This window comes from Colossoma macropomum, unplaced genomic scaffold (assembly GCF_904425465.1).
Source record: "Colossoma macropomum unplaced genomic scaffold, Colossoma_macropomum, whole genome shotgun sequence".
Classification (NCBI taxonomy): Eukaryota; Metazoa; Chordata; class Actinopteri; order Characiformes; family Serrasalmidae; genus Colossoma; species Colossoma macropomum.
The window spans coordinates 1,632,305-1,660,304 of record NW_023494796.1 but is presented as its reverse complement, the minus strand read 5'-3'; the positions used below and the strand labels follow the sequence as shown (position 1 = coordinate 1,660,304).

Below are 28,000 nucleotides of genomic sequence, written 5' to 3'. Positions count from 1 at the left end.
AACCCGAAAATTTCTTTTTAGCTTCAAAAAATGAATAAGACCTATTCTTAAATCTAAATTTCATCTTTACTTTCTGTTTCAAATGCAAAAGATGAGGCTTGCATACGAGAGTTATTTTATACTACACCAAGATTTCTGTATGTAGACACATTTTCAACTACAGTTCCTTGTAAAGTGCTGACAGGCATAGTGTGTGATGCAGAAATCAGATAAAAGCTCTGCAGTCAACTCATAAACGCAAGCACGCATGAGCACTGATCTCATAGAGGCACAAAGAACAGACCTCTGAAGTGTAGACAATGAATGATGATGGAGGTCCAGCCTCCAGCAGCTGTGCTAACTGTTGTGATACTGATGGTCAGCTGCTCCACTGCAGGTAGGACTCAGGCAGCAGTGCTGGACTGACTGGTTTTAACTTACAATAGAAACTTTTGCTGTAATCGAAGATTCATATAGGGTTGCTTAACATGTCGGTTGGCTGCTTGTGTTGAAATAAGCTGGTATTGAACATCTAGCTGCTGTAGTTTATGGTGCTCTATAAGAACTTTGACCGTATATACTCTATACTTTAATGCTTTTCTCATAAATCTGGCAGGAGTTTGGATGACGCACCACAGGTCAAACCTCTTCAAGTCCGAACTTTTGTAATTCAGATTAAAATTAGCTGTTAACTTTGAACTTGAGTTATAATCATGAAATTGAGCAGTAGACAGTGATTCTTGTCTTTAATACCACTGTTGTAGATTCATTTATGAGTGTGAAGTTTCCTACAGAGGAAATGATCTTAAAACAGGAAATGTGTTAGCAACGTGCTGTCGGGATGACAAATCTCACATGAGAGATAAAGCACAGAGGCCTTTGGTGAAAAAAGTTATTAACTTTCAAATTATTTTCTTTAAGGTAGCATTAAGTTTATGTCTGTCAAAAGTTGCTAAGTATTGATTTTTGAACTATTTGAAGGATAAAGGTGTCAGAAAAGTACAGTTCTCATATTAAAGTGCATCATGACCAATAGTCCTGTAGTCTGTAGCACTGCAGAGTGCACTCTGATAAATATATTGCACTCCAGCATATGCTTCAGTGAGGTCGAGGTGGCTGTTGTTGGGCTTGGAGGAGAGAAAGTGAAAAGATCAGTCTGGTAGACTGGTGGAAGGAAGTGGGGGTCATCAGAAATCTGTCCTGGCAATAGGACACCCGTCCCAACCCCTTCTTCTCCAAATTAGAACTCTTAAAATCCATGTGATTCATGTGACATATTAATCACAAAATGGCAAATTTCAACGAAAAGCATTGAGTTTGCATATATGTGGTTTAAATGTAATCCTGCTGGTTATCACTCTGCTTTCACAATGTACCCGAAATCTGATTAGTGTCTTTTTCACTTTAACTGTAACAGAACACAGTTACCTTTTTGGTATCCTGATTATGGGTCTATGAAGTTGAAGTGGAGCCCTCTTTGAGGCAGCAAAAGTTGTTACACAATCTGTAGGACAAAGGGGCTACGCTGCTAAAAAAACCCATAGAAACCATTAAGTATTTCTATTGGTTTATAATGGTTTAGTAATGTGGTTTGGCTTTTTAATGGGTTGATATCACAAGGTAAAGGACCCTAATGTTTTAACAGGTGACCACTGTCTCATTCTAAATGCATTTAATGGTTTCCTAACGAGATATAAAGGTAGTCCACAAGAAAATAGTGGTCTTCATTGGACATCATTAAGAAATTAGAAAGCCATTAGAAAGCAAATTCATTAGGTTTTAATCCTAATGGTTTCTAATGGTCCTTTTTTAACAGGGTAGACCAAGTGCTGTTAGATGGCTTGTTTGCTCTCTGCTGTAATATCTTGTTTCTCTCCTCTTCAATAGGGTGATTGTGGGTTTCTGAAATTCCAAAGGGATATTTTTTAACATTTTCATACAACTGTCAGCTCAATGCTGGTTTTCTTTACCTTTGCAACTGTGAACTGGAGTTTGTCAAATGTTAAAAACTGCTAATGCTAAAGTTTTGCTGCTAGTAGTCATGGCTAGCATTTCCCCCTTAGTCTTGCTTGTTATACACATACACAATATTGCCAAAAGTATTCACTCACCCATTCAAAACATTGAATTCAGGTGTTCCAATCACTTCCATGGCCACAGGTGTATAAAACCAAGCACCTAGGCCTGCAGACTGCTTCTACAAACATTTGTGAAAGAATGTGTCGCTCTCAGGAGCTCAGTGAATTCCAGCGTGGTACCGTGATCGGATGCCACCTGTGCAACAAGTCCAGTCGTGAAATTTCCTCACTACTAAATATTCCACAGTCGACTGTCAGTGATATTATAACAAGGTGGAAGCGATTGGGAACGACAGCAACTCAGCCACGAAGTGGTCGGCCACGTAAAATGACAGAGCGCGGTCAGCGGCTGCTGAGGCGCATAGTGCACAAAGGTCGCCAACTTTCTGTAGAGTCAATCGCTACAGACCTCCAAACTTCATGTGGCCTTCAGATTAGCTCAAGAACAGCATAGAGAGCTTCATGGAATGGGTTTCCATGGCTGAGCAGCTGCATCCAAGCCTTACATCACCAAGCGCAATGCAAAGCGTCAAATGCAGTGGTGTAAAGCGCCACCACTGGACTCTAGAGCAGTGGAGACGTGTTCACTGGAGTGACCAATCACGCTTCTCCATCTGGCAATCTGATGGACGAGTCTGGGTTTGGCAGGAGAACAGTACTTGTCTGACTGCATTGTGCCAAGTGTAAAGTTTGGTGGAGGGGGGATTATGGTGTGGGGTTGTTTTTCAGGAGGTGGGCTCGGCCCCTTAGTTCCAGTGAAAGGAACTCTTAATGCTTCAGCACCAAGAGATTTTGGACAATTTCATGCTCCCAACTTTGTGGGAACAGTTTGGGGAGTTTGGCCCCTTCCTGTTCCAACATGACTGCGCACCAGTGCACAAAGCAGCTCCATAAAGACATGGATGAGCGAGTTTGGTGTGGAAGAACTTGACTGGCTTGCACAGAGTCCTGACCTCAACCCGAGGTCATCCCAACACCTTTGGGATGAATTAGAGCGGAGACTGCGAGCCAGGCCTTCTTGTCCTACATCAGTGTCTGACCTCACAAATGCGCTTCTGGAAGAATGGTCAAAAATTCCCATAAACACAATCCTAAACCTTGTGGAAAGACTTCCCAGAAGAGTTGAAGCTGTTATAGCTGCAAAGGGTGGGCCATCAACATATTAAACCCTACTTTTGACAATATAGTGTATAAGAGATGGTTCTTCAGTAAAGAAAATGATTGTATATAGGACCATGAACACTCAAAGAACCCTTTTCATGATTAAATTGTTCTTTGCATCATGAAAGTTCTTCAGATTGAAGAATAATGTGCTGTAGGTAGATCTATATAAAAGCTATTCGAAAACGAAGAACCATCTACAGCACGTTTTCTTTCTGTTATCTTACTAAATCCCAAGTATCATTTGTTCTGTAACCAGAATGATCCATACTGAGTTACCTTGGCAGATAAGTTTTCTCAGAGGGTCCTCACACCTGCACATGCCGCATCATCTAATTAGTGATACAATAAATCTGTCCTCACAAACGAGCAAATCCACTGCCAAGGTGAGGGGCTCAGAAGAATTGTCAGGAAAGGAAGACCCTGTTGGGCTTGACTCTTGTCCTGTAGTCAGTTCAGAACCCTGTCACTACCGTCATCTTGATGGCAGAGGTGGGCTGTAATTACACAGGTAGTGTGCAGCTTTCATGTGTTGCTATTGGTTCAGGACTAATGAAAAAAGAAAAACAGTCCCACTTTTGAATTTTTAAAATAATTAATAATTTAATCATTGGAAATTTGAATATTTAAGCAAAGTTGTGGTAACTTATAAATGTGTTTGAATATTTCATGTTCACTGAACATGTAATAGCCACTTAACAGAACAAGGTGTGTTACATTCTGTCAACTCATTGTTTAAAGTACAATAATTAAAAAAAATTAGGCAGTTAGTTTAGTTTTTAAAGTTAAAACTCCAAAATCGTTTTTACAATGTACATAAAATCATCAGGACACAAAATTACTCAGAGAGAGGGCTTTGTTTTAGCATGATCTGTAACATTTAACATATATTAAAATATTGTTTCTTCAGCTCTCAAATATCACATAGCATTTATCATAAAACATTTCCACGGTGAACTAGGTGGAGTTCTGGGTTTTTACATGCCCAGCTGATGCCCCAGGTTAATCTGTCTGTTAATTCTGTCTTTTATCCAATATTAACTACTTCTGGAATTACAAATTGTTTCTCATGTTCACTCATTAGTAACACAGTATGATTCATTTTTCATTACAGAGAGTTATAAAAGCTTTATTTGTTAAGGATTTGTTTGTGTATAGTTACTACGTTACTAAAGAACTGTATTGTAAAGTGTTACGGAAAAACAATGCATTTTATGAAAACACTTGCAAAGTGTAACTCTAACAAAAAGCAATCGTGGAAAAGCGGAAGGAGACGGGGATGGTAGGATGCAATGCTGCAAAATTATTGCAAAATTATTAAGCTCAAAGTTGCATTATTGAATCTTTATATCTACAAGAGAAATGGTGAGGTTCATACAGATACTGAGAAAGCCATTTATATATTTAAAGCCCCCTGTTGATATGCATGCTCCAAAATTGAAGGCTACCTTGAAATCTTTGGAGACACAAGCCTGGTTCACAGATTACCACTTTGTTTTGACTGTTTTATAGATGCAACTCACAGAACTCACAGGATGCAATGTTATCATCTTGGGAGATTTTATAGGGTGTAGAATGAGGAGGAGGAGTTTTGAGTGTGGTCCTTCCCCCAAACATAAGTTAATTCATAACTCCATTTCACATTTACTCTAGAAGTGTTAATTAACCTAATATAATATCAAAATGTTTTAATTATGAAAGTAATAAATTAAAAGTATTAAAACTTAATATATCACCCCACTTCTTAAAATGACCTGCACCCTCCTCAAAGTGTTTAACCCTAGTTGGTGCCCATGCAGTGTGAAGTTTTAGAACAAATAAATGTGGCAGTCTGATTTGATGTTTTCCTCTGTGAATTGTTCCTCATGCAGTGAGTATCTTTTTCTCTAATCTGTCCAGAACCTCATGATTTGAGACTGGTGAATGGGAGCAGTCGCTGTGCTGGAACAGTGGAGGTGTTTTATAATGGAGACTGGAGGAGAGTGAGTGATGTATGGACCAGGACAGAGGCTGCTGTGGTGTGCAGACAGCTGGACTGTGGTCCTGCTTTTACAGCTACACTCAGGAAGTCTGAGAGAATTAAGTATAAAGATGGTGTTTTTGTTCACTGTAAAGGATCTGAGTCTGCACTGGGTGAATGCACAATTCTGAAAAACTCTGGATCTTTCTCTTATGCAGTATCTGTGTGTTCAGGTAATTCAGCAAGTGAAAAAAGAATCTGAGTAAACTTTTGAAGCTGATTTAAAGCAAAATCTTGCACATAACTTACAGAAAATTTCTAGCTGTAAATGTCATTGATGGTCAACAGTAAAATCAAAATGTTTTTTTAAGATCACTTATTCTGTGCCAGAGTTTTTTAATAGATAAAACATTTCTGTCACAGTCATGAAAGCAAAACATTATCAAGCCACTCCCTCATTTCTCTCGTTCTTTATTACTTAATTATGTACTGACCTGTATGTTCTCAGACTCTGTGAGGCTTGTGGGTGGAGCTGGACTCTGCTCTGGGAGAGTGGAGGTGAAGTCCCATCAGCCCTGGACTTCAGTATGTGAGGCTGACTTTGACTGGCAGGATGCAGAGGTAGTCTGTAGGGAGCTGGGCTGTGGGGCTCCACTAACTCTACAGGTGGCGCTCTTTGGAGAAGGAAAACTCCCATTTGGGACCAAAGAGTTCCAGTGTGAAGGTACAGAGAACCGTCTCCTCACCTGTAGCACCTCAGACAGAGAGGAAAACACCTGCACATATAGCAAAGCTGTGGGACTCACCTGTTCCGGTAAGAGAGAATATGTGAGAGAATAATGCTTTATTTGTGCTTTTCATACATTCCTGTTCTTCAGTGGTCAGGACCCCCATGGACCCTCACAGAGCAGGTACTCTTTCGGTGGTGGATCATTCTCAGCTCTACAGTAACACTGACTTGGTGGTGGTGTGTTAGTGTGTGTTGTGCTGGTCTGAGTGGATCAGACACAGCAGTGCTGCAGGAGTTTTAAACACCTCAGTGTCACTGCTGGACTGAGAATAGTCCACTAACCAAAAATATCCAGCCAACAGCGTCCTGTGACCACTGATGAAGGACTAGAGGATGACCAACACAAACTGTGCAGCAGCAGATGAGCTGTCGTCTCTGACTTTACATCTACAAGGTGGACTGACAAGGTAGGAGTGTCTAATAGAGTGGACAGTGAGTGGACACAGTGTTTAAAAACTCCAGCAGCACTGCTGTGTCTGATCCACTCATACCAGCACAACACACACTAACACACCACCACCAGGTCAGTGTTACTGCAGTGCTGAGAATGATCCACCACCCAAATAGTACCTGCTCTGTGAGAGCCTTAAACAAAGGTGTGTGTCAGTGCTGTGGAAAGCATCCTGTCTGGTTCCTGTTCTGAAGAAATCATCAACCTGCTCTTGAAATGACTACAGACCAGCGGCCCCTACATCCCATGTCATGAAGGTCCTGGAGAGACTAGTGTTGTTACATCTCAGACCTCAGCTTAGCCCTTTTCTGGACCCCCTCAGTTTGCTTATCAACAGCAGGTTGGTGTGGATGACGCTGTTATTTACCTACTGTAGAAGGCACATTCTTATTTGGACCAGAATGACACCATAGTGAGAACCACCTTCTTTGACTTCTCAAGTGCATTCACTACCATCCAACTGCTCATGCTGGGGGAGAAGATGGATAAAATTCATGTGGAAAAGTCCATGGTTGCCTGCATCTTGGAATTACCTGTCTGTAAGATCTCAGTATATGCGGATGGAAATCTGCCTGTCAGATCATCTGGTCAGTAGCATTGGAGCACCTCAGGGAACTGTGCTCTCTCCCCTTCCTCTTCACCCTGTACACCACTGACTTCCAGTTTAGGTTGGACCTCTGCCACCTTCAGAAATTTTCTGATGACTGTGGTGGTTGGGTGCATTAGCGATAGGCAGAAAGGAGAACACAGAAACCTTGTGGAAACCTTTGTTGGTGTACAAGGAACTGTCTGCTCCACAGTGTGACAAAAACCAAGGAGATGGTGGTGGACTTCAGGAGGAAGAGGACAACGATCAGTCCCGTTACCATGATGGGTGAGAAGTTCGAGCTGGTGGATGCCTACTGTCAGGTGTAATACCCGCCTCCGCCACCAGAGTTCAGCCTCACCTGAGTACTGACTTGCTTCCTAGGTACACCCAGACCTCTCTCACCTGCAGCTCATTTAACCCCTTTTATAAGGACCTTCACTAACACTGGCTCTCTGCGAAGTATTCTGTAAGGAAGACTCTCCAGACGGATTGGAGTCCATTTCTCTAATTCTCCGTTGGACTAGGATATTGTGGGGTTGTGAGTGGATAGTCAGAGGAACCCAAGAACAATGGGATTTTCAGGAGAGGGAATGGCTAGTAGTGAGTGCTCTCTGAGTGCAAGAGTCCTGTGATGATGGTTAAAAGAGGACTGGCAGCTACAATCTGACCCGACCCAAGAGGTTTCCCATCCAGCCCTTTAACGGTCATATAGTCTCTTACATTTGGGGTTCTTGAGAATGGGGCAGTCACCTTTGAAGTGTCCTTGCTGGCCACAGTAAAAGCAAAGACCCTCGCGCATGCATCTTAGCCGTTCTTCAGGGGTGATAGTAAAAGCTTTCCAGGATCTTTACCGCTAACTGGGTGATCAAAAACCTCCCAGAACACACATTCAAAGTTTGCATATGTGGAGGAATCAGGCACTTGAGCTTGCCACATAGCCATAGCCCAGGAGAGAGCTTTACCAGTGAGCAGGGACATGACAAAAGCTATCTTGGATGAATCTGTGGGAAAGGCTGCAGGGGCACTAGAAAAATAAATCAAGCATTGCATTAAAAATCCCTTACACAGACCAGTGGACTCAACTTATTTATCAGGAAGGGCTAGCTTGACAGAAGGGTGAAGTGTCAGAGGGAGATGGGGAAAGCTGTACTGGAGGCTTGAGCAGAACAGGGGGGCTGGAACCTGAAGGTTACGAACTACATGGAGCAATTCATCGAGGGTATTAGTGGGGTGCAATAGTTGTTGTGCGTGAGAGCCCAATAGTTGGCCTTGAGCCAAAACAGCAGCATGGAGACATTGGCAGGGACAGGTACAAAAAGACCAGAGACAGAAACAGGAACAGTGATTGTGATAGGTATGGACAGATACACAGTAACAGGGATTAAAAAAAAAAAACATGGAGTGGAGATTGGACAGACACAGGAGGAAACACAGAATTGAGGTCAGACTGGGCAGAGAACTGCAAGTGTGGTCTGGCAGGGAACTGCAATGGTTGCTGGGTGATAAGCTGAGTGGGGAACTGCTACGCTGACATCTCTGGGTGCAGGCAGGCCTGCATTGATGCTCTGGGGTACGGGATGGACCACACTGATGTCCTCGGAGGCAGGCAGGCCTGCTGCGATGTCCTCGGAGGCAGGAGGGCCTGCTGAGACATCCTCAGCGGCAGAAGAGCCTGCCAGCTTAGCAGAGGCCTCAAGAAGAAGTGTCCTGCATGATAACAGAGAAAATCTTGCTTGCAGCAACTTAAAAATCCCTCCACAGTCCTTGCCTCTTTATCCCTTTTCTCAACCACATTATTGGCCCACTCTAGGGCCTTGCCTCTGAGAAATGTCCATAAGAACAAAACTTTTACAATGTCCTACCCCACCAGACTGAAGGTAAAATCTGCCCTGCATGATAAAACCCTCACAACTGCCATCTTCACCATCATACTCACTAGGGTTAGCCATCCACGAAGGAAGGAGAAGAGATTCCCCAGATTGGAGAGTGGAGAGTAAGACTCGCTGCATCCTTGTTTGGTCTTGCATTGTTCATATACCCTGTTGCTGTTGCCTGTTTCTCTGGTTGTTGGTTTTGTTTCTTGTTTAGTTCTGTCTAGTTTTGTCACCTCTGCCACTGTGTTTTTGGACTGTGAATCTCGTTTAAATAAAAGCAACTTGCACTTGCATCCTGCCTCAACGCCTCCTACATTACACCTACAAATATCTGGGTGTCCTGCTTGACAACAAACTGGACTGGAGGGCCCACCCAGAGGCTGTGTACCGAAGGGGGATGAGCAGAATCTACTTTCTGAGAAGGCTCTTTGCTGTGTGCACCAAGATGGTGGCGATCTTCTACCAGTCTGTTGTTGCGGTTGCTGTATCCTTTGCACCAGTCTGCTGGGGAGCAGCATTATACTGATAGACGCAAAAAAGCTCAACAAACTCATCAAGAAGACTGGCTCAGTCTTGGGCTACTCACAGAATGGTGGTGGAAAGGAGGTCACTTAATAAACTCACTGCTGTCCTGAACAATACATCACACCCCCTCCATGACCTACTGGCCAGACAGTGGAGCACCTTCAGCAACAGACTCATTCAGCTCCACTGTAGCATGGAACAGTACAGGAGATTGTTTGTACCAGTAGCAATCGCACTGTACAACACCTCATCACTGCACCAGGATATTGTAAACTGAGCTGACAGAACAGGCTCACTGAAGACTGTACTGACAAAAATTTGCCTCCAGCACATGCAGGACCACACCCCAAACTCAGCTGGAGATAAAGGACAGAAACAATGAGAAGTTTACGCAGAAGACACACACCCCTCCACCACCATCACTCTAAAATAAAGCAATCATGGAAGAGTGGGAAGAGACGGTGCATGTAGGGATGCAATGTTATCACCATTGGAGAATTTATAGGGTGTAGAATGAGGAGGTGGAGTTTCGGGCATGGTCCTTACCCCAAACTTAAGTTCATTCATAACTCCATTTTACAAATCTGACTTAAATTACCCTAATATAATATCAAAAAGTTTCAATGATGAAAGTTATAAATTATAAGTCTTAATATATTTCCCCACTTCTTAAAATGACCCCCACCCTCCTTACAGTGTTTACCCCAGGTGGTGCCCATACAACGTGATGTTTTAGAACAGAAACAATGTGGCGGTCTGATTTGATGTGTTTTCCTCTAGTACCTCATGCAGTGAGTATCTTTTTCTCCAAACCGTCCAGAACCTGATGATGTGAGACTGGTGGATGGGAGCAGTCGCTGTGCTGGAACAGTGGAGGTGTTTCATAGTGGTGACTGGAGGAGAGTGAGGGGAGATGTATGGACCAGGAGAGAGGCTGCTGTGGTGTGCAGACAGCTGGACTGTGGCTCTGCTGTTACAGCTACATGGAGAACGTCCATGAGAAATAAGGATAAAGATGGTGTTTCTATTGATTGTAATGGATCTGAGTCTGCACTGCGTGAATGCAGAATTCTGAAATATTCTGGATCCTTCACTCATGCAGTATCTGTGTGTTCAGGTAAGTCAGCAAGTGAAAAAAGAATCTGAGTACACTGTTGAAGCTGACTCAAAGTAAAATATTGCAAATAAATTACAGAAGGTTCACATTTTTCATAAAACTGATCTCAGGTACTTCTAATAATTTCTGGCTCTGAAGGTCACTGATATTCAACCATGTATTCTGTGCCAGATTTCCTTAATAGATAAAACATTTCTGTCACAGTCATGAAAGTATCACATTATCAAGCCATTCCCTGATTTCTCTTGTTCTTTATTATTCACTCTGTACTGATCTGTATGTTCTCAGACTCTGTGAGGCTTGTGGATGGAGCTGGACTCTGCTCTGGGAGAGTGGAGGTGAAGTTCCATCAGTCCTGGACCACAGTATGTGAGGCTGACTTTGACTGGCAAGATGCAGAGGTAGTCTGAGTCTGTAGGGAGGTGGACTGTGGACCTCCACTAACTCTACAGGTGGCGCTCTTTGGAGAAGGGAAACTCCCTTTTGGGACCAAAGAGTTCCAATGTAAAGGTACAGAGATCCGTCTCCTGAACTGTAGCACCTCAGACACAAAGAAACACACCTGCATACGTGGCAAAGCTATGAGTGTCACCTGTTCAGGTAAGAGAATATGTGAGAGAATAATGCTTTATTTATACGTTTCATACATGTAGTAGAATAACACAATAACAGTGAGGTACACAGGTGCTAGGCAATTTAGAGATTTAAAACAAATGTAAAGAATTAAAAAAAATTGTCCTAAATAATAGAAGTAGACTGTGAAGGGTTTTCTTAATGATGTCATTTGTTCTCTTTTTCATTTCTGCCACAGTTTTAGAAAAAAAGATACTGTTCAGGTCCATTGTAAATAATGTAAATATAGTAATTGTACATCAAATAAGTTTTTTTTTTATGGGGAAAAAGGTGCATATTTGTACCTTCCCATAGCCTAATGTTTGAAAAAGAACAATAAAGTAAAAAGCCCATGGAAAAGACAGTGAGTGTGGAACCAATATAACTTAAAACTGTAATTACAATAGATCATGGTACAAGTATGTTCCCTAACTAAATGTACTAAAGATGTACCATTCAGGGATTCTGAGGCTTATGCTGCTGCAATTGGTAGGTCATGTATTGTTTTCTTTGGACGCCCACTAAAGGAGCAAAAGAATTGTATCAAGAATCATCAGCATAGCTTAGAGGCAGTATGAAGCTTACAACAAGAAATGCAGTGGTCCTAAAATGGAACCTTGTGGAACTTCAACGAAAATAATAAAACTTTTAGGGGAATGATTTTCCAGTGTAACAAGAAACTGCCTAATGGTTTGAATGGTTTGTATTAGTCAACACTAAGGCCCAATCCCGTTTCACCCCTTGCCCCTACCACTTAGCCCTCAGCCCTCTGTTTTGCGTGTTCACGTCTAGTGTTAGGGTGTCCCAATTTTTGTTGAGATGTAGGGGTAGGGCGAAGTGTTAGGGCTACATGGCCCTCCAAACGGAGATTTTTCAGAGGCTTTTTCAGAGGCTTTTTCAGAGAATATCTGACTTCAGCTTCATATCACCAAAGAATTAGCGGTGGGCGATAATAAATAATTGCCCCCCTCTTTGAAGGCATATGATGTCCTAAATGTAACTAAAGCCCAGCAGTGAGGAGCTGAACTTTACCCTCCTCTGCTGTCACTGAAGACGGGCTGGGTCGGCTACAGAGCACCATTAATAGCCTGTTAATGAAGCAAGTTTTTATTTATTTTATTTTATTTTTTTGGTTTTCCCATTTCGTAGGGCAAGATTTCAACCACTACTGCTTGTAACTCAGTTCAAAGGGGTTAGGGTGACACTTGAAAACAAGGGGTAGGGGTAAAAAGAAGAAATGGGATTGGGCCTAAGTCTCAGGTCATTCAAAAGACAGACCAGTTCTATCTCTGTACTATTATTAGAGTACAAAAACAGTCTTTATTACATTATTGTTAGATGAGAAGTACTCATTTTATTGTTTAAAAACTTTTCTCTCTAATATTTTACTTAGGACTAAAATGATTAAGAACTGTACACCCATGGCTGTATTATACTTGATGACCCGATTGCTCCTGCTGTTTGACTTTATCCTCTCTCTGTCCTGCAGAGGTGAGACTGGTGAATGGGAGCAGTCACTGTGCTGGAACAGTGAAAGTGTTTCATGATGGAGACTGGAGGAGAGTGAGGGGAGATGAATGGACCAGGATAGAAGCTACTGTGGTCTGCAGACAGCTGGACTGTGGCTCTGCTGTTGCAGCTACAATGAAAGAGTCTGAGAGAAATTGGAGGGAACAGGGTGTTTCTATTTACTGTGACGAATCCAAGTCCGTAGTGAGTGAATGCGGAATTCGAAAAAGTTTGGGATCTTCCTTTTATGCAGCATCTGTGTGTTCAGGTAATTCAGCAAATGAAAAAACATTGTCTAACAAGGAGTTTCTTGTATTCTTGTATTCATTTCTAACAAGGAGTTTCTTGTATTTTTAACCAATCAAAATCAAAAGTGTTAGACAGACCTGAAAACATTTTAACTGTTTCTTCATAATATTGGATCAGCTTTTTCAACAATGTCAGTGAATTATATACATTTAAGTGTCAATCTAAAGTCAGTCCATCTGTTTAGCTTGTGTCTAATTTAGTGTATTTGTACTCACAGGATGGGCTGCATCAACAGGGGCTAAATTAAGCTTCAGAGTTCATTTTTTTTACACAGTGACATTTTAATGCAACACGTTACCTGCAGTATTATTTCAGTGCAACTCGACAGTTTTACATGAAGCAGTTCAAAAACACTCAAAGTTGATTACTCCACTAGTTAGGCAAATTGGCAGTCATGTAATTTACACATTTGCAGCATTTTTTTTATCAACTTTGTATGCTTTTCCAGCTGTCACTGTCATCTTTTATCTATCTATATATTGGGTGTTAAGCCTTGCTCATTCTTACAAGCAGCCATTTAAACAGCTGTTAGCGTTAGCTGTCTAGTCAATGCAGCTTGTTACAGAAATGTTAGCATCAAGAAACTCGTTTGTTGTTCTGGCTCGGAATGTAACAGCTGCAACATTTAAGGTGGAATAGAAAATTTTAACGAGAAGGTGGCGAACAGGAAGCCGACTCTAGTTTCATGGTGTTTTGGCGTTAGTAAGCCAGGCTTGCTAAGTGTAATTTTACTACTATATTCATTTTCCTTTCTTACTTTCCTTCCTTAGTCATTCATTTGTTATGTAGTAATGTAATATGCACACTAATGTTCTGATTATATGGGTGTAGCAACAGATACATAGCTATATACTTATTTGGTAACACCTTACAGTACTGTCACAAATGATCATATATTAATGCTTTCATCAAAGTAAATTAAAACTATTCCTTACCACATCAGCAAATGAAGAAGTTTATACCTTAATAAAGAACTGAATCAGATTTTAATAGCCTTTTATAAAGGTAATCGATAAGTATTAACTCAATCTGTTTATTAATACCATGACTTGATATATTATGACCCTTTCTATAACGCATAATATCTTTTTTGAGATCATGTAGGTCAACACAAATTATGGGCTAATAACCAATACAGGAATCTGCAGTAAATTCAGTGGCTTGCATCAGCAATATAGAGTGTTTGATAATACAGGTTTTTTAATATTTTGGGGCAGGGCTTAGTTTGAAGAGATCGCTTGATGTGCTGTCTATTTACTCAATCCATAATGATGTGCCAGGAAAAAAGTGAGCTGTAACAATAAATTTGCTAATTTATAGCTTAACATGTTTAAGCATCATTGAAATTACAGGTTTTAAACAATAACACAGAATATCTTTCTGTCATAAAAGTGGTAAACATGCTCAGGATATTCAGTAAAGTATATATTTTTTGTTTTAAATACATTTATGAATGGTATTGTATTATGTTAATTAATTGAGATTTGTATTGTTTAATTGTAAAATCATTCATACCCATTATTAGCTTACCAATAATGTAATCTGCTAAAGGCAAAGCAATATGTCACATGACTAACCGCACAGCCAAGAGAAAAGTATCTATCTTCAGGTTCATTAAATATGCAACAAAATCATAGTTTTCTACGTTTCATAAAATAATTAAGGTAAGCAATCATTTTTGTGAGGAGGTCAAAACATCAGAGGCTTGCAGATTAAAAGACAAGGTTGTAATTTACTTGGTCTTTGGAGTATCACAAAGAGTCAAAACCAGGCCAGGGTCAAAACCAGAGAGCACGAGAACCAAAACAAAAGGGACATCCAGACAGTCTGTTGACTCAGCTGAGCCAACAGGAGAAAGTGGAGGAGGTATCATCGGCAGGAGGCGTGGCAATTTTGAATGACAGTAACAGTTCAATTTCATAGCTTAGTATATTTAAGTACTGTAGCTAATATATTTATATACCGTCAAATTGCTCTACATTGAGGGTTACTTCATGATGATGTGTCCTCGAAAATTTAAGTCATGATGTAAAAACACAAACACTCACACCCCTGTGACATAGAATAACATAAATAACCAGCTTTCAGTCAAGTCCCTGGGTGCACAAAGTCCCAGCCAGTACGAAAATCAAGGGGCGCTCACTCCTCTGTGGCAAGCATCCCCAGTCCTCTCCCGGGGCTGCGTCCTTCCCACAGCACATCACGTCACATCTTGTGTGTCTTGGGGTTACGGCAGCAACAACAGTGCTCCACCCAGCAATTTTCCACTTTTTCCGCTGCTCATGTGTGCTGGGGCCCACCTCCACCACTGGTGATCGACCTGGGCTGGCCGATGGTTGCCGTTTGATGAGCCTCTCTCGGTGTGCATGAGAATACCTGGTTGCAGTAGGGATATCGGCAAGTCCGTGACGGTGAGCGTGATGAGCTGTCTGCTGTCCATACTGCATTCAACCCACAGCCAGCAGCCACTACTGAACTTCTCGGCTGCCATCCATTTCCCCGCCAGCCCAAGCTCATGGCACCATCCGGAGCAGTATCATCTCTCTCCACAGCGCTGGCTGCACCTTGCCTTGCTGACCACGCCACACCAGTATTCCTGTTGAGCTGCCACCCCTGCCGTCCTGGTCCTTGGGCCTTCCCATGCCAGCTTCATCGTCGAGCCTTCTCCCCCCGTGAAGCTTCGATGTGACATCCCTGCCGTCACGTTCTTTCACCGGGCTGTACTTTGCTGCTTGCCTGGAAGATCTTATAAAAACATAAATAATATAAAATAAAGAGATTTCTGACCATTTTTAATAATCCATTAATCATGAAATTTTCACACAATGTAAAGGGCTTGAAAAAGACAATGCAAAACACTATATGTCCAAAAAGGTGTAAAATTGTTTGACGGTGATGCTATATTGCTGCATGCAAATAATTTCTTAGCCTATAATCATGTCCAAACAGACATTATATATTATAAAAAGGAGCTTAATTAATATATTGAGCCTTAGTATTAATTCATGCAACCAAATATGTTAATAATTAACAACTGCCTTTAATATTGGCTCTTCATATTTGACTCATTTGCTGATGTGTTAAATGGTAGTCTATGCATTAATTGACTGTGATAAAAGCATTAGTTAAGTATTAATAAATGCTTATATGTGGACAAGTACTGTACAATATTACCATTTTCTTTTAATCACCTGGTAATTATACATGCAGTTCATTCTTTTTAAAATAAAGATAGACCTTTTTTTTAGTTTGAACTGATAAATTGTTTTTACAGTCTATAGTGGAGGTTCTCTGGAATCTAAAAGAAGGCTGTGTAACCATGTGACCGTGGAAAATGGGCCATGGGCTCAGCCTGTGATGTGGGAACAGCATAATCACACCCCTGCTAAAATATTTATCTATAGTTCTTTAGTATTTATCAGATGTTAAATCTTTGAAAATTGAAGTTTAGGCATCCAATACATTTAAAGCCTGCTTAATCCCTCACTGATTGTCTCCTAGAAAAATTAAGAAGTTAATCGCAGAGTGCATCTTGCTCTCCTCTTCTGAAATAATTTTCATCGTTTGGATCCCAAAAGAATCTGAGTTCTGTATAAAATTAGTCGTTGTAAAGAGAGAAGAAAATGTAGCTACGTAGTTCACGATAATAACAGCTAAAGAAGAATATATGGTGACACTAACAGCTGTTAGCTGTAGCTATCTAGTTAATGCAGCTGGTTTCAGACATGTTAGCATTGACAAACTCACATGTATAGCATTCCTTGCCTCAGACCTTTCAGTGTACCATGCTTATTCTGTTAAACTAGCCGCTCTAAACACATTATTGTGAGACTCTGTGAAACAGACTGAATTGAAAAAGCAGCCATATTACAGAAACATCCAAACTCTGAAATCGAATCTGTTTAGTCACCATGACCATTTAAGTTAGGACTGAATTTAGGACAGTAGCTATTACAGAATAGCAGTTCTTAAATTCAGAATCTTATCCTAACTACAGATTTGCTCCTGTAATATGAATTTGTGAATTACCTTATTATCAGTTTGTCAGATCTTAATCTAGTACAAGAGATAGGAAGTTCTGTAGTATGCTCCCAGGCTCTACATCTTTAAAGCACTTTCACAATATGAATTAATGTCCAGGGTATGTTTCTCAAAAATTTCATATTGCTAAATACTTTGTCAACTTGAACAAAAGAATGCTTGTTATTTAATGAATGTTTCTGGAACCATGGCTAAAGTACTATGTAAACTTGCTTATTATTATTATTATTATTATTATTATTATTATACTTAAAAAAATATCGTAGCACCTATAATCACATGCACTATTCTTATTATTATCAATGTATTTTTTTGGGGGGGTGGACATAATAAAGAAAACGGCAATGAATATATAAATATCTTTCACACTGCCAGGTCTCCCCTCCACCTCTGTTGACTCCCCTCACTTCAATTCCCATTATTCTCTGGACACTCATGTCACAGACTCAACCAATCATGGACATCTCCCAAGATCCACATCACTGAATTACTGAACTGTTTAGACCTAATATTCATTTCCTATTAGTTATATAAACCTATAAAACTATGAATATTTGGTCATACCATTCGGATTACATAATGCACCAGTCGCTTTGTTATAACGACATAGATGATATTCTTGTGTACTAGCCAAACATGGAAACTCACATTCAGCATGTCCATCCGATTTTGTCCCATTTACTTGAGCAACAGTTCTATATTAAGGGAGAAAAGTGAGAATTCCATTTGTCTACAGTCCCTTTCCTAGGGTACATTGTTAGCACAGAAGGGGTAGTCATGGATGATTGTAAGATTGATGCAGTGGTTAACTGTCCAATTCCCACTTCGGTGAAGAAATGACAGTGTTTTTCTGTGATTTCTGTCTGCTTACAATGCAAAACACCTAGACCTCTACCACCTGTAAAATGAATGCCCCTACCTGTACCATCTTGTCCATGGTCTCACTTCGTAACAGATTTTATTAGTGATCTTCCAGTATCTCAAGGGATCATGGTTATTTTTATTATCAATGACAGATTCTTGTTTAATCATGTCTTTCCTTTTTTGGTGTATCTGAGAATATAGCTTCTGACTGTGGTTCACAATTTAATCTTAAGTCTGGTTTGCTTTCATGGAAAGACTAGGCATTTTTGTTAGTCTCACTTCTGGCTACCATCCACAATCTAATGGTCAGTGTGAAAGAATAAACCTAGAACGTGGTAAATGTTTATGCCTTTATTGTCATGACAATCAACACGATTGGTCACAATACTTACCTTGGGCCGAAATTGCTCAGAACTTGCTAACTAGTTCCGTCACAGGTTTAACACCATTCCAGTATATGCTAGGTTACCAACCACTATGTTTCCTGCAGTTGATGAGTGGATGAGATGGAGCAAACAGTTTTGGGAGGGGACCCATCAATGTATAGAAACTTTTTCGTCTCTCCAGGAAGAACACAGACTGCCATCGTGGTGACATGCCTGTCTTCTTCCCTGGGGACTGGGTTTGGTTATCAACTAGGCACTTCGGGTTTCCATGTTTCTCTTCTCAAGCCTGTTGTCCCAGGTCCACTTGATGAGGCCACACATGATGCGATGCCCTCTCCAGTCGAGGTTGAGGGCACTCCGGTTTACGTTGAATGCCCTTTTAAATAAATGTATTATATGCTCTATTAAATTAATGTACCAAAACCACAGCTGGATCCATCAGTAAAGCAGCTATTTTTTGATACCTCTATGATTTGTTCATGTGTGTATTTTGTCTTGATATACACACTTGATGGTTCCAGTGTAGACATCCCGAAGGCTTAGCGACATGATACGATACAATCTGAATGTTTACTTGCTGTTAGGACACAGTGAAACACTGGACAAAACCCATCTAAATGGGATCCTATGATTAAGTGTGTAGGCTCTGAATACTGCATTGAGGGGAATGTAGTATTCTCAATGTTGCATTTCCACAGGGACAGAGCTGCAGTGATCTTAGCTGAGTTATTGGTCTCCATGCAAATAATACTTTTTCATTTTTTACGCATATTTACAGGAATCCTGGTGAAGCCCAACATCTTTTTCTCTAATACCATACGAGTTTCCAGAGATCTCCAGGGATCAGAGGTGTTCAGGGACCACAACTTCACCATCACCTGCTCCACTCAGCCGCAGTACCCAGGAGGCTTCTTCCACCTCAAACTGCAGATGATTCTTACCAGGGGAAGTACAGCTGTGTCTATGAGAACCAAGTGATCTTTCAGAATAAGTTTAAAGTTGAAGGTCAAGGACATTATGATAAATGGTCTCCTGGTCCTTTCATCCATAACTTCTCCTCTGAGAGTGAGCCTCTGTCCCTCATCATCACAGGTAACCTGCTCTTTAAGACTGTGTCTTTATGTTCAGTTCATGTGTTTTGTGCATTTGGATGTTTTTCCTAATGCCGACTTAGATGCAATTTAAATATTTAAATTTTTACAACATGACTTGGTCGGGGCTATTTGGTTACTTACTTGGTCTATTTAATAAAGTTCCTGCCTAAATAACATAGTTAACACAGTGCTGATGTTAATCTCTGCTGAACAATCTGCAAAGTACCTCCTTAACTTTAACATCCACGCTTTGAACGGTCCAGCCAAGTCAAAGCTTGAGCATTTCAGCAAAGAATATTCTCATGCACAGTGGTAATTATGTAGTCAATCTGGCTCATCTTACCAACTAACAATAAACAAATGACAGCTATAGGAACAAGTGTCCTTTATAGAATTCATTTTGTGCCAAAAGCTTGAAATAGAACAATAAAATCTTGAAGCAAAATATTAATATACAAATACATAAAAATTATGTATAATAAAAACATAAACTTAATTCTTAATCTCAAACATGTACTATATTCATAATCTAAATGGGATATGGGAAACTGCTTTAAAATCAGACATGCATTCTGACGTGTTGGAGGTAGTTTCCAAGGTTTGTGGAATGGGTGTGGCTAAGGGACTGACAAAATGTTAGTTAAAATGAGTATTAAAAGGACTGAATATTTGTGTGTGCAATGTAATTTTACATTTTGACATTAAAATTTTACTTGTGCTGTGTAGCATTTTCTTTAAAACTTTTGACACAAGCTTAACTCCATAGTCTTCCACAGGGGTGGACTTTTTAACAACCTATTCCAATATCATTTTTAAACTAAATTACACAAAACAGGCCTGACTGATGCCACAATACTGTAGCATCCATGTAGCGGCCATGTGCACAGTCTCCGCTCCCAGTAAGCGAGAGACTTTAACTGTGAATAAGTGTTGTTGTTGTGGACGTTACATGTGTGGTAATGGTATTTGTGCCATTCTGTGCTGGGCTGGTAGTTAGTGTGTTGGCTTGCTTGTCTGCCTGCTCTCCCTCATTCCAGCCAGCGCTGCTGCTGTTCAATAAAAGAGCATTGGCTGAAAGCACTGTTTTCCACATCATTTTCTTTGCTAAGGCCACAATACTTTTAGTTGTGATGTACCAACTGTGTTGCTCCTGCTAAGATGACCTATACAAATATGGGCTATATGATGCCATGGTTGGGAAAAAAAAGACCGGCCCTCACAAGACCAGCCCACTAGGAAAATTCCTGAACTTCCCAATAGTCATTAGTTATGGTGTCTGTGTGCTAACAGTGAGGTCTACCACACAAATCCAAAACTTACATTTTGTTGTACGTTGATCAGCTTGTCTGTCCTCTAAGTACTTCTGCAAGCCCACTGATGGCAAAGCTGGTGGTCCACTGGCTTTTTTGCTTTCCTGGTAGCCAACTGGTCAGTAAGCACAGTGTGAGACAAAATGCCACTTTTCATCACTCATTCCACTCACACTCTAATTTACTGATTTTTCCCTGATTTCTTTCTTTGTTATCCTTTGTAAATTAGTTTAGTAAATAGTTTTAATCTAACACATTTTCAGCGATAACATTTTCAACTAAATCATTTTATATTAGGGCTAGTCATTATTTTTTTTTCTCAGTTGTTTGTAATATTTGTCTTAGTTTATTTTCCAAAATAAAAGGCTGTGAGCAAGATCTGTTTGAGGAAATTGAAAACTGTTAGACCTTATACGCAGGACAATAAACTGGGTGGTCTGAGGGTGGACCAGCAGTGGCCAACAGCCAGCAGGGTGCCGACCTTATAAAGCCAGTGCACCAATTTGTGCTTGCTGTCTGGGTCTGTTCCATGTTCATTTTGTATGGATGCTTTTGATACCAAAACTGCAGTGGCAAAAAGTAGATGAGGCCCTGTCTGCTCACAAAGATGTCAGTCAGTCTCCCCTGACATACTGTCCTCCATGCCTCATGAATGGCTATCCTGCCTTGCTGATGACTGAGCCCCTACCCAGACCACAGCTTTGTTCTCCCACCCTCCTGCCCTGTGCTTGGTCTTTCCCCAGGGAAGGGGTGTCTGCTGAACAGCCATGAGAGACATGAAATCAGGACATGTGTCCTGAACTCTGCCGCCCAGGCCCCACATCCTGTTCTGCAGCAAGGCCGCTAGACTACATCGTGTGTTCGACCCCGGTGGCCAAGCTGCGGAGGAGGAAGAGCAATGAGCTCTGTCCCTCTCAGCTCAGCAGCACCTTTAAAAAGAGAAGAGAGGGGAAAGAGAGAGAGAGAGAAAGAGAGGGCTGAAAAGCTTGATTTTGGAGAAAAGGACTGAAAAAAGTCTGGCTTTGAAGCCACTGAAAAGTGACGAGCTTTGGTTTGGTGACATTTTATTTGTGTTTGGTGTAAAAATAAAGAATATGGCTGCTGCAGACGTTTCTCCTGCCTCCAGCGTCCTTCCTGAGGCCGGGGTGGAATAGGCTGTGCTACAAAGAGCTTGAATTTAGTTTCAAAACAGTGTTTTCCCAACAAGACTGAGCATGAAGAAACCAATCATCTTCCATGCTGCCTATCTGGGAGTTCCTCTTCCCTGTTTAGCTTACTCCCTACTGAACTCCAGTGTCTGGAATAAGTATTGCAGGCAAATCTATAATGTGACCGGAAAGATGATGATTACATACCCCCTCCCCCAGTTGAAAGGATACCATAGGATACCATAGTACCAAATTTCACCTAACCCACACCAGCTCACTTACTTGGAAACTTTTGCGTTTTCTTTGTTTTGATATTCTGGGCTTCCTTATAATATTTCCATACATCTTTTCTGAAACTAGGCAGGTACATTTACACAGTACAATAAGAACCGAATGAGAATCTTCATCCTACCCAAATGTCCACTAAGGGTGGTGTCGTGGGCTGGCCTTGTGGCCGGAAGGTCGTCGGTTCGATCCCCTGAGCTGACAATACATGACTGAAGTGCCCTTGAGCAATTCACCTAACCCCCAACTGCTCCCTGGGCACCGTGGATAGGGCTGCCCACCAAGTGTGCTCACTGCCCCCTAGTGTGTGTGTGTTCACTGATGTGTATGTGGTGTTTCACTGCACGGATGGGTAAAACTTCCCCATTGTGGGATTGATAAGGGTCACTTAACACTTAGCTTAACTTAAAAAATGTTTCCCTCAGGTTGGAAGGTATGTATAACTGGAGGGTGTAACTTAGACTTAGACAGAATTTTATTGAAATTATTCAAATTTACATTGTGCAGTGCGCATTAGAACAAAATGACGTTGCATTGGCTCAGAGTAGATCGGGGAGAAAAAAATAATAATAATAAGTGATACAATGTAGTGCAAAGTGCAGTGTAGTGCAAAGCGTAGTGCATACACTTTGCGACTCTTACGGCACAGCTCAGGTTTGCTCTAGCTGTTCTGAGTGCCACCACATTGCTGGATTTAAAAGCGGTATTTCGTGCTTTCAGCCTCTTTGATGTTGCTGTAAGCCAGATCTAATGTGTACTTTCCTCTGGTTGCAAAATTCAAATACTGATGGAAGTGAGGAAGCACAGTTTTCATATTGGCCTGATTAAAGCCCCTGCCACAATGAAAACTCCCTCTGGATATGTAGATTGCAGTTCACTGATGGAATGGTAGAGAACATTTAGGGCTTCTCTGGTGTTTGTGCTGTTATACACCGCTATAATGATGATGACAGTGAATTCCCTGGGCAGATAAAAAGGTCTGTAGAAACAGTCAGTAGCTCCACATCAGAAGAGCAGTGACTCGAGACTTTCACTGCGTTGTTACACCAGTTGTTGTTGGTGAATATGCAAACACCACCACCCCGGGTTTTACCAGTAAGAGCGCTGCTCCTGTCTAACCGGAATATTGTTAGCCCCTCCATGCTAACGGCGTCATCCGAAACGGATGGATTAAGCCATGTTTCTGTAAAAATTATCCTCCGCTGGCGGACCCAAAGTACTCGATCCTCTTAAATCCAGTATCTCTTGACGGTCGTATACTGATTTGAAATGTATGCGCTGTAGATTCGCTGTGAAACTGTGAGAATTCTCAGAGTTATAAGCCATTAAATCTCTGATACTATCGTGAGCCATAGCAGCCGCAGCCGAACAGGGCGCCGCCATCATAGACTTGGTCCATGGTCAGGCTTGGTTATATATAGCACAAAAAAATAAATTAAAACACTTCTTATCATATAATAAACCCGACTTGTAACAGCATCCAGTGTTTTTTTCTTCAGTAGAGCTTGCCCAATCCACTGGTACGTCAGCATTTGGGAAGGTAGCTTGAAATACTGCAATTATATGTGGGGAAGAAAGAGGTGTTCTGCTGCAAGAAAATGCATCTGGCACTATATTACATTGCCCTTTTCTGTACATGACTTCGTACCCTTGGAAGCAAATAACCCATCTGGTGAGCCAGGAAGAGGTATTCGGGTGGTTAAAGGCCCATGTAAGTACAGCATGGTCAGTCAGTATTTCAAAGTGAGTCCCTTCCAGGTATGATCTCCATTTCTCCACAGCCCACACCATGGCAAGATATTCCTTTTCTGATACTGCATAGGATTTCTCTGCTCCACTGGACAATCTTGAAGGATTGGCTGCTACATGTCCTTCCCCATCTTCCACCTGGGTCAGAACTGCTCCTATGCCTGTTTCACTGGCATACATCTGTACTCGAAACAGTCTTTGGAAGTTTGGTAGTTTTAGTACATGTGCAGCCAACAGTGCCCTTTTTGTGTCCTCAAAGGCTCTTTGACAATCCTCTGTAGAGTTTCACCTTACCTCCTTCTGCTTCAAGGCATGCAAAGGTGCCACCCTTATGGGAAAATTTGGGAATTAATGGTGATACCCTTCTGCTAGGTCAAGGAGTCTCTGAACCTCTGACATTTTTTGGAACTGGCATGTCACGTAGTGCTTTCACTTTCCTGGGATCATTCCTTAATGCCATCCCCTGTTATTACATGGCAAGAAAAATCAGTGACTGTGGCATCAAGTTGCATTTTTTCAGGTTTAGTGTCAGTCCTGTATTATTTAAAAACTGTAACAGCTCATGGAGGTCTTTGAGGTGTTGCTGTCCATCATGGGAGTATTCAACAATGTCATCTATGTACACAAAACAGTTCCTGGCTTTGCAGTCTTTAAGGACACAGTCCAGTAAATGTTCAAAAGTGGTGGTGGAGTTCACGTAGGCCGAAAGGTAAACGGAGAAACTCAAAACGACCTCTGAGTGACAAATGCTGTTTGTGGATGCTTGATGGATCCACGCTCACCTGCCAGTATCCGCTTCTCAGGTCAAGTGTACTGAATATTGAAGCTCCATGCAATGATTCCAATATTTCTTGCATTCGTGCCTCAGCTCCTGCCACAACTCTGTGAACGTGTGAAATTGTTTCTTCAGTCACCAATGGAATGGGTTGAGCAACACATGCAGGCATGTTTGGCTCTCAGGTACAGGAACAGACTGGGGGAAATCCTGTCTACCCCCATCCAACTTCAGTAGTCTGTAGGATGACTTACTAAAATCAACAACCACCTCATTTCTGAGAGAAAGTCTAGTTCTATAATCATGGGAAAAGCCAAATCAGAATCAGACAAAATGTACAAAGGCACTGCCACTCAGTTTTACGTAAGGCACATTGAACATCCATTTGTCAGCATGAATGTACATCCTTTGCAGGGTTGCCACATTTCAGTGGAGGATTTTCAGTTTTTACACCAAGATTCCCTTATGAGAGAATGAATCAGTGAGCATGGCTTGTAGGATTTCTTTTACTGTCATAGTCGTTTTCCATCTAAAACATAGTATTCTGTACTGATTGGGTGAAATCTCTAATGCTTTCTTGTATCCCTTGTCTTCTTTCTTGTATCCTCCTCTTGGCCTCCGCTTCCTAGTCTTCGGTAAGAAAAGAGTGTAGAGACAGAGTTTTGAACTGAGCCCACATGTGCACAGACTCTCTCAGCCAACCACCAGTCTTTCACTGTCTCAGTCTGGACAGATGTTAAGGTTGAAAATATCTCCAAGGTACAAAGTGGGCACACTCCTCACCACATTCTGTATATGTTAATATACAGCCCCACCCCAGCCCCAGCTCCCTCTTCTTGCTGGAGACTGTTGTTGGTAAATACATTACAGCACTATTTCTTTATCTTTTAATCCTGTGTATATGTGTGTGTTTCAGACTCTCCATTGCCTGCCTTCATCACCAGAATGCTGCTGGTGCCATTTCTGATGCTGATAACCTGCTTGTCTATCTTCCTGATCTACAAGAAGTGGGGTCATTTCTTCATTAGAAACACATCAGGTGAGTGATGACATCACCCACAGAGAACAGCAGTCAACACTCTTTAAAGTGTAATGACTGTAATTCAGAGTTGTGTTGTTTAAGAAACGAACAATTCTTAAAACAGTCTCCACTATATATCTGTAGATCTGCACTGATCTCAAATCAATGTTTGTACAACAGTATCAAACTATGAAATATAGTTCTAGTACTGCATTTGGAGCTTTCTCAACTTATCTTACTGCTGGCATTGCAGTAGCACACTGGGTGGAGTTAAAAGAACAGCCTTTATAACAAGCAAAAGTCACACAACAGAAACATACACAGGCCACAGGCTTTAACCTTGCTATATGACACTGACATAACCTTGTCATAAACAGATGTCATACGCTGCCATTTATGGTCCTGACAGATTATGTTCATTAATATCACAGTGTCACATTGTAGTTGTCATGGCAGATGTCATAATATTTGATGTCATGTTTTATGTCACATGTCAATTTTTATTAACTGCCCCATCATAACAACCATGATAAAACAAATGCTAAACACTGTAGTGAGTTCAGAAAATGGGCTACACGTTTGCTTGGGTTAATTTCCCTCAGCATTATTTTCTGGGTTTACTTCTAGAAGGACTCTTATAGTAAAGGTGGAACGAGCCTTTCATTTTTACTGTTTATGATTAGTTCAGGAAGAGCAGCATTAGTCCATTGCTGATAGCCAAGCAAGCTAGATGCAGCTTGGCTCAGAGTAAATTTTTAGCAAAATATGAGGCAAGGCTGGAGCAAAAGGCGGCCTTAAATATAACCCAACAGTTTATGTGGAACTGCAGTGTGTTCTTCAGTAGCATAAAACTTTACAATACACAGAAAAAACAATGCTTTATGTTTACATAATTCGAATGTGCACATTGATTCAAATGGTACATCAGCATTACCATGTGTAAGTGATTAACATGCTTTAAGCTGATGTAACATATTTGTGTCCAACCAATGTACGTGTTTGAGTCACGGAAATGCAGTGTGGCAAAACACAATGTCATGACATCACACATTATGGTATCTGTCCTGACAAGTACCGGTAACAGTCATATATTATTGTTATGTATGTATGTATATATATATATATATATATATACATATATATATATATATATATATATTTTGCTACATGACAACTCATGACAGCATATGATATCTGCTCTGACATGTTCACAGACTTGGAGCAGGAGGAAGACTTTCACTTCAGCCCTGAAATACCAGAAGAAGAACATGGGATCTCTGAAAATGCCACAGAATTATAATATGCAGTATGTCTTTAAAACAGTCCCTCAGAATTTGAAGATGGCACAAACGGCTTATACTTCTTACTTCTACGTTACAGAGCATATTTAACCATAAATCCTTCAGCACTAAAGATCCTTTTTTTAGCCAATGAATGATGATGATACATATTCACTTTTTGCTTAAATGTAAGTTTGGTATTGGTAGAATTACAGAAAGGAGTCTTTTGTCTACATTCTATTGTGAACAATGTATACAATGTGACATAACCACACACAGCTTTCATCTTTAACTTTACAAACTTCATTAATTAAATATGCTTCCCGAAATACCTAAGTTTTACTTTCATTTCTCTTTGTTTTTCTTATTATGATTGCAGTATCAAAGCTTCTGTTTCTATAGTTTCTGTATTTTTAAGTAAATTGTATTGCATATTAAAGTTTTAATGAAACTGATTAAGGTAACTTTGGTTCTTGTTATTTTCCTGTATGTGTCTTATGTAAAAAAAAAAAAAGAGAAAATGACACCCAGCACACAAGTAAAATCACTGCTGTCTCTTCAGCGCCTCCTCATATTAGGTGAATAATAACACTTTGTCTTTGATTATTTCACTTCAAGAGAAACTAGTGGTTAGAACAAACTGACAGAATGGTAAATACTTTTCCTGGCATTTAGATTGCTATGGTTTTTGAATATGAGCTGTAAAGTAAAGCAAAAAAAATTGCACATACCTGTCTGTTCATTTCAAATATGATGTGTCCCATTACTGTATTTTATGTTTGACTACAAAATGAGCTAGATAGTCATATGATTATTTCTACCCTGGGTTAGCTAGTTAGTCTGTGTTTTACTTATTCTTATGAGTGAAGCACACCAACAAACAGGCCTGGAAACCTGTCTAATGCATACATTAACATAATGAGGCTTTATGTTGTAGAAAGCCTAACTTACCTAATTGTTTTCGTCCATGAACTAAAGCTGTAACATCATAGATAACAGTGATGCTCAGTTAAATGATATATTGAAACCACAAAACTTTGAAAAAGTTGACCCAAAAACCATTTGGAGGTTAAATAATAGATTATATAATAAT

The 28,000-nt window shown here is 40.7% G+C and overlaps 1 pseudogene; it reads left to right on the top strand.

Moving 5' to 3' along the window:
• Nucleotides 1-285: 285 nt before the first annotated feature.
• LOC118817122 lies at nt 286-26,927 on the top strand (annotated as a pseudogene).
• The last annotated feature ends 1,073 nt before the right edge of the window (nt 26,928-28,000 follow it).